We start from the raw sequence: 7,237 nt of genomic DNA, 5'->3' as shown, positions 1-7,237 counted from the left end.
CAGATGTATTGTGGCCATGACTTGGGGAAGGCTAGACCTGAGCCTCAGGAAGTGGCTTTTACTTGATTTTTTTTTTTTTTTTTTTCAGCACCGGGGATTAAACTCAGGACCCTGCACTTGCCAGGCAAGTGCTTATTCTACTGAACTAGCTCCCCGGCCCCTCCATGTTTATGTTTTTTTTTTTTTTTTTTTTTTTTTTTTTTTTTTAATATGGAATGCTTCACGAATTTGCGTGTCATCCTTGCGCAGGGGCCATACTAATCTTCTCTGTATTGTTCCAATTTTAGTATATGTGTTGCCCAAGCGAGCACTCCATGTTGTTTTGATACAGGGAACCTCCAAATGACATAGGGGAAAAATGATCTCCCAACCTGACCTGGACAAGTGCATGTTCTCTAAAACTGAAGAATGACTTTTAGGAACAAATGGAGGTTATGAGCAGAATATATTTATTGGGGGAAAGAAAGCTCCTGTCTGAGAGAGGAATAAGAGGGGGGCCCTGAGCGAGTTGTCCCCAGGAAACTGTCTCTTCCAGGGACTTTTATAGAGTTAAACCATGTGGTGAGGTGGGTCTAAGGTGGTGGAGAACATGGGAACTCGCGAAGGTGGGCATGAGGTGGGACAAAACTATGGCCAACCAATGAGATTACAAGCACCATTGCACAGGTAAAATTGATTAAATCCAGGACCAAATGAGAGTCATGTAGCAAGCAGGCATCAATGTAGAACAGGACTTTATCAGGTAGCCATCCAGTAGTAGTCGGATTAATGATTCTTGGTCGCCCTCAAGGTGATGATCAATCGCGGATGCCAATCTTTAGGACGGGCAGCATTTGTTTGATCTTAGGTCTTTAGGTCTGGCCCACAGTGGAAGCATCCGTCCCTCCCAGAGTTGCAAGATATCTTGTCTTCTTGTGGTATCTCCTTCGAGGGCGTGGCCCTGTCTGACTGCCTATAATATTTCTATCTAGGGGCTGGAGAGATGGCTCAGTTGAATAAGTGCTTGCCTGGCAAGCGCAAGGGCCTAAGTTCAAGCCCCAGCTCAAAAAAACAATTTTTTTTTTCTATATAACTCGGCTGCCTGCAACAGTTTCACAAGAAAATTCAGTTCCTTCTTGAGATGATTACTCCTGCTTGGGATCTTCCTTTTCCTGGCAAGTTTAGAACAATGAGACTAGAGATTTCTAGGTGCTGCTCCAGTGGTCTGAAATAGGGCACTGTAAAAGCTAACAGTTGCCAACTTGTGGATTCTGATGTTCCTACAAATCTGGAAAATGCTGATTTATTGTTAGGGCCCTCAAGTCTTAGCAAAGGACGAGAGAGTAGGGCCAATCAACCTTGTATGGTTGTGGAAAATAGTATACCAGACTTTTTCAGATTGCATAAGCAACAAAATGTGTTCTCCTGAAAAGGCAGAGAAAACTTTATTTGGCTAGCTTACATCATGCTTCTGAACTACTGAGCCCTGGAGGAGACAGTATTACAAAGTTTTTTTTTCGTTGTTGTTGTTAGCTAGTTTGTTAATTTTTTTTTTTTCTTTTTGGCAGACGGGGGATTGAACTCAGGCCCTTGAGCTTGCCAGGGTGTTTGTTTGTTTTTTATAGAGTTTGTAGAGGGGGAAAAAAACAGCACAAACAATGACAGTAACTCACCAATGACAGGTTTATAACTTTAGGTGGGTGGTCTGATTCAGTCAGGTAGGGAATCTAACCTAAGAGGAGGTAGGCAGGGAAAGGTGTCACAGGTTAGGGAGTGAAATCTCAGCACAGGAGGGGTAGGGGAAGGAAAGAAGGGGGAGTGGAGAAGAAGCTCTGGGAGAGGGGTGCAAGTATCATTTACTATGCAAATATATGTATGATTTAGTAGGCACAATGCATCAGAGGCTACTCTAGTGGCAATCTTGGATCCAACTAGCTTTCGTTACCCCACTGAAAAGGGTCCTTGGGCCTCTCCTGTCCTCAAGGATAAAGATTAGAACAGGGTGGAAATTCTGCTAGGTCAAGCAGGCAGTACAAGATAAGGGTGGGGTAACACGAAAAGAAAAAAAATAATACTTTGGCATATTTCCAAAAATCATTTCCCAATGCCATATTTTAAAATTCCTTTCAAGGGCCGGGGAGATGGCTCAGTGGAATAAGTGCTTCCCTGGAAAGTGCAAGTACCTGAGCTCAATCCCCAGTTCTGCCCAAAAAAAAAAAAAAAAAAAAAAAAAAAATTCCTTTCAAAATAGTTATTTCAATTTTGCGAAATCCTGAAGAAAATTATGACACAAAGCAACTTTTAAAAAGCATTTTAAACTGTGTGTAGTGGTGCATGCCTATAATCCCAGCACTTGGAAGGTGGAAGCAGGAGCACTCCAAGAGTTTGAGGCCAGCCTGGGCTATATAGTGAGTTCAAGGCCAACCTGAACTAACAGAAAGAACTTGTGTCAAACACTACCACCTCTCCCCACAAAAAAGAATTTCACAGTGGGTTTGGGAGGGCACAAAGGTCAGGGCCTAGGTCTGTATTAGCCTTCTGCCTGGGAAAGTGAACCCTTGAACTGGGCACAGCAAATGACCTCTGAAGGCTGACCTTTTAAGTGTGACAGGGCTGCAAAGCTGTCAGTATTTTTTTTATCACTTTCTTCATCACTGGAACAAAATAACCAATACCCCAATTTAAGAGAGAAAAGGTTTATTTTAACTCACAGTTTGTAGAGGCTTCAGCCCACAGTCAGCTCTGGGCCCAAGGCAGGGTGGCACGGCACAAGGGCCCGCTGGAGAAGTGACTACATGTGTAATGGTGGGAGAGAAGCAGAGAGGCAAGAGGGGAGCTAGGAAGGGAGATACTGTAGAACCCCCCAAACCACACCCGCAGTGACCCGCCTCTGTGACCAGGCCCTAACTCTGAACAGCGATGGCGTACAATGTCCCTATAATGCAAACATGTCCAGGGGTCCTACCTATGATCCCATATGACTTTAGAAGGACATCTACATAAAAACGATAACAACATCCTGCATTGGGCAACTGTCATGAAGGGCCAAAAACTTTATCTATTTATTTACTTCAGTACTGGGGATTTAAATCAGGGACTTCACACTGAGCTGCATTTCCAGCCCTTTTTATTTTTTATGTTTAGACAGGGTTTCACTAAGTCATTAAGTTGTCCAGGTTTATCTTGGATTTACAATCCTCTTGCCTCAGCCTCTTGGAGTGCTGGGATTATAGGTGTGCACTAATATCTCACCGTTTTCCTTCTCCTTAAAAGTAATGTTCTAAAAAATAAATAAATTTTTTAAAAAGTAATATGCTATTCAGATAGGAGACTAGGACATGACCTTTTAATTACAAGGCAAGAGAAAATGGTGAAGGGCTTTAGTGTGAAGAGTAAGCAAAGATCAGACCAGCCCTTAAGAAAGAAGAGTAAGGAAAACTGGAAAGGACTCCAGCTTGAGTGGCTGGAGGGGGGCACTCTGGTGTAGGGAACCAGAATGGCTCCCCTACAAGGACAGGCCAGTTTTTAAGGATTAGCTGTTGGACTGGTATATGGCTGATTATTATCTCAGTCAAGGATTCATAGTTCTGGAATCCTCACAGCTTGAAGGACAGCTGTATTCTCATGAAATGATTGATCTTTGTTCTTGGTGGTTGCAGTCATGAGCCACTTGTCTTGGGATGTCGGTTGTGGCAGGATAGGATTTATACACCTATAAACTTATAGGGAAGAGCAACTGCTAGGACTATAAACTGTCAGCTTCAGTAATGAATTAAACAGGCAGAAATTAAAATAAAGGAAGACGGTTTATTTGGAAAAAGGGGGAAAAAGATAGTTATCCTGAATAGGAGGCATCAGAAGTGAATACCCTTGAGCTCTTGCCTCTGGTTCCATTTATTTATTTATTTATTTATTTATTTATTTATTTATTTATTTTTGTGGCTGGCTCAGCCCACCCTGGGGAGAGGGCTGGCATGGCATGTGGTGCTGAGAACAGAACTGCAAACTGTGGTCCCTGCCTGATTGCCTAAGCAAGCATTTTATTTATTTATTTATTTATTTATTTATTTATTTATTTTAATGAGAAAAAAATATAAAATAGCAATGAAACAGTTTCAAAACAGGTTAGTAGGACAGTTAAAATTAATACATTGCACGTTGTTGTCTTCATGATAGGTTATGGCCTTAGTATGAATTGCTGAATTATTATGGTGGTCATCCAATATGGCTGAAGCCCTCAAAACAACAGCTCATCTTCCCAGAGACTACCTCCCCTCTTCTCCAACTCAGCCCAGGGTGCAATTTCCTTTCACCCTTCCTGCTGCCTTAGGGAAGGCCCCAGTCAGCTCCTCAGGTCTATCTAAACATCCCCCTCAAAGCCCACCCCTGACAAAAGGTCATGAAAGACTCAGCCTCCCTTTGTTCCCATCCAGAGAAGTCCTTATCTTCCCAAATTCTTCCGTGTCTTCCAAGATAACGAAGCCCCTTTTCCTTTATAATAAAGACCCTTTCCCTTTTTCCTTCTACCTGTTTCTCTGCTGCAACACCATTAAAACCTATCACTTCATAGTAGTTATTCAGAGTACAAGACACAGACATGATATCTTGTCTAAACAGTATTAGTACAAACTGTTATGGGTCACTTAGGATAGAAACCAGATCAACCAGATTGGAATTTGGAAAGACGTTTATTACTGAGCTCAGGGCCCCCATCTGCTCTCACGCAGGAGAGGACCAAAAGGTGGCAGCCCATGAAGCAGGAAGGGGGCCGGGGAGATGGTTCAGTAGGATAAGTGCTTCCCTGGCAAGTGCAAGGGCCTGAGTCCAATCCCGGGTTTTCCTGGGGCTTTTGTTTCAGTTTCTGGTTAATTTGCACCTGAGTACCTGTAGACAGCCTTGCATAGCCCAAGGTTACAAGAAGTTAAAGCCCATTTAGTAACCTCTCTGTAAGCTAACTTTGCTGACAGGAATTGGTGAGGGTTACAAGAATTTTATCTAGCAAATAGCAAGAAACAGCAACTAGTTATTAAACAACTTAAAACAGTGGTAAGTATACATTTTTACACAAGAAAACCCAGAAGATTTACATTTATAATCTAAAATGTGAGTTGATCCATTACACAAACCTTTCTTCTCACTGAACTGAGAGAAAGTAGCATATGTCTATCCTAGCTATCTTGTATATGCATATAGAACTAGTGAATTTTCCCACCACCCATGCAGGCCCCTGAAAGTTTTTGGCATCTGGCTGTCTGACCCTACCCTTGGGCATCTCTGTCTACATTTTTTCTATCTTTTGATTTCTTCCTGTCCCTTTGTGATGGATCAATGTGTGTGTGTGTCACCTCATAGCAAGGTAATTAAAGTTAATGATTAAATAAAGGGGACTGTGTGTTTTACATTTTAAGTAAGAGCCCTCGGGTGGCTGCCCCTCTGTCTCTCGCATTTCATCAGAGGTGGGTGAAGGGGGCTAATGCCAAGCATTAGCTGTATCCTTGCTTTGTTACCTCTTTCTGATAAATTCTCATGGAAATTGGGTTACCAAGAGACTCTCCAGGTAGTTTCTCTCTTTTGTCTTGCTAGAGTCTACCTGTAGGAGCAGAAGCTGCTTTTAGTAAGAGTCTCCATTAATTTTTTTTGGATGGCTCAGCCCACTCTGAGAGTGGGGCTGGTGCAGCATGTGGTGCCCTGGGATTGAACCCTGGTCCCCTGCGGCTGTCTAAGCTTGCTTAAGCAGGCATTTTAGACCACTGAGCTATCTCGCTGGCCCTCTCCATTAATTTTTTTTAAAAACCTATCTCCCCTGCCTAAACTTTACCTTTCTCAACAAGGGGATCACAGATTTAAGGCAATAGCTAGAGACGCTAGGTGTAACTGAATTTAGTTGTCTTATCTTGGTGTCCTTAGGGATTGAACTCAAGCCCTTGTGCTTGCCAAGCAAGCGCTTATTCCACTGAGCCATCTCCCTGGTTCCCGTGTCCTTATTCTTGAATAAGGATAAAAGTATGTAAATTTAGGGTAACTCAATCTTGTTTTGCCAACTCTTAGACCTGACTCTCTCAGCGATCAACATACCCATATGCAGAGATGAGAAGTGATTTGAATCAGCTTCACGGTAACACAGGAAAGAAAATGACGGCCAAACCTTGTTCTGCTGTTCATTACCTATTGGGCATCTGCAGGCCCAAAGAAGAGTCAATAGGTTTTTTTTTTTTTAAATTATTTATTTATTTATTTATTTTTACATTTTATTTAGAGTGTGTGTGTGTGTGTGTGTGTGGCCAGCTCAGCCCACCAGGGGGCGGGGCTGACTGGCATGTGGTGCTGGGGGATTGAACCGTGGTGCCTGTGCTTTAGCTAAGCTTGTTCTAAGTAGGTGCTTTAGACCACTGAGCCATCTCTCCAGCCCCAAGTCAATAGGTTTTTTGCAAAAATCTGCTTTTAAATTTCTAACTGTCCCAGAAATAAGTACAAATCATGCTTTGATTGAACAAGTTATGAGCCTGGGAGTCCCTGATCACCTGTTCCTACAGTGGCTTTTGTGTCATGACTGTGTTGTTACTGATGGGGGCCTTGTCCAGGGTATTGATATCCCGAATACAGAATTAAGCTGGACACACTGATGAAGAGAACAAAACTTTGGGAAACCAAAACTTGATACCCGGTGATAGGTTTTATCGGTGTCGCAGCAGAGAAACACGCAGAAGGAAAGGGGAAAGGGGCTTTATTATAAAGGAAAAGGGACTTCATTATCTTAGAGAACACGGAGAGAATTTAGGAAGATAAGGAATTCTCTGGATTGGAACAAAAGGAGGCGGAGGCTTTTATGGCCTTTGCCAGGGGTGGGGCTTAAGGGGGAAGTTTAGATATACCCGAGGAGCTGACTGGGGCCTTCCCTGAGGTGGAGAGAAAGGTGAAAGGAAACTGCATCCTGGGCTGAGTTGGAGAAGAGGGAAGGTGGTCTCTGGGAAATGAGCTGTTGTTTTAAGGGCTTCAGCCATATTAGATGACCATCATAATAATTCAGCAATTCTTACTAGGGCCATAACCTATCACCTGCTGCACAGCTTTCACGGTGCAAGCGGCTGTCTTGTTTCACTTATGGTATCTTGTTTGAACAGCCTGCCTCAGCCCCCTTGGCTTAGCCACACTCCGACTCTGTCTCTGTCACACTCAGCCTGTGAGTTCCCACCTAAAACAAAGTACATGAGGGGCTGGTGAGATGGCTCAGTGGTCTAAAGCACCTACTTAGAACAAG

General features: G+C 43.1%; 1 non-coding gene across 1 annotated transcript; it reads right to left on the bottom strand.

Annotated features, from left to right (window-relative positions):
- Positions 1 to 204: 204 nt before the first annotated feature.
- On the bottom strand, positions 205 to 311 carry LOC111812204. Its single transcript, XR_002817778.1, has one exon. It is a non-coding gene; the product is annotated as a U6 spliceosomal RNA (small nuclear RNA).
- Positions 312 to 7,237: the final 6,926 nt, after the last annotated feature.

Source organism: Octodon degus, unplaced genomic scaffold (assembly GCF_000260255.1).
Source record: "Octodon degus isolate 3935 unplaced genomic scaffold, OctDeg1.0 scaffold00116, whole genome shotgun sequence".
Taxonomy (NCBI): Eukaryota; Metazoa; Chordata; class Mammalia; order Rodentia; family Octodontidae; genus Octodon; species Octodon degus.
This window is presented reverse-complemented; position numbering and strand designations above follow the sequence as displayed.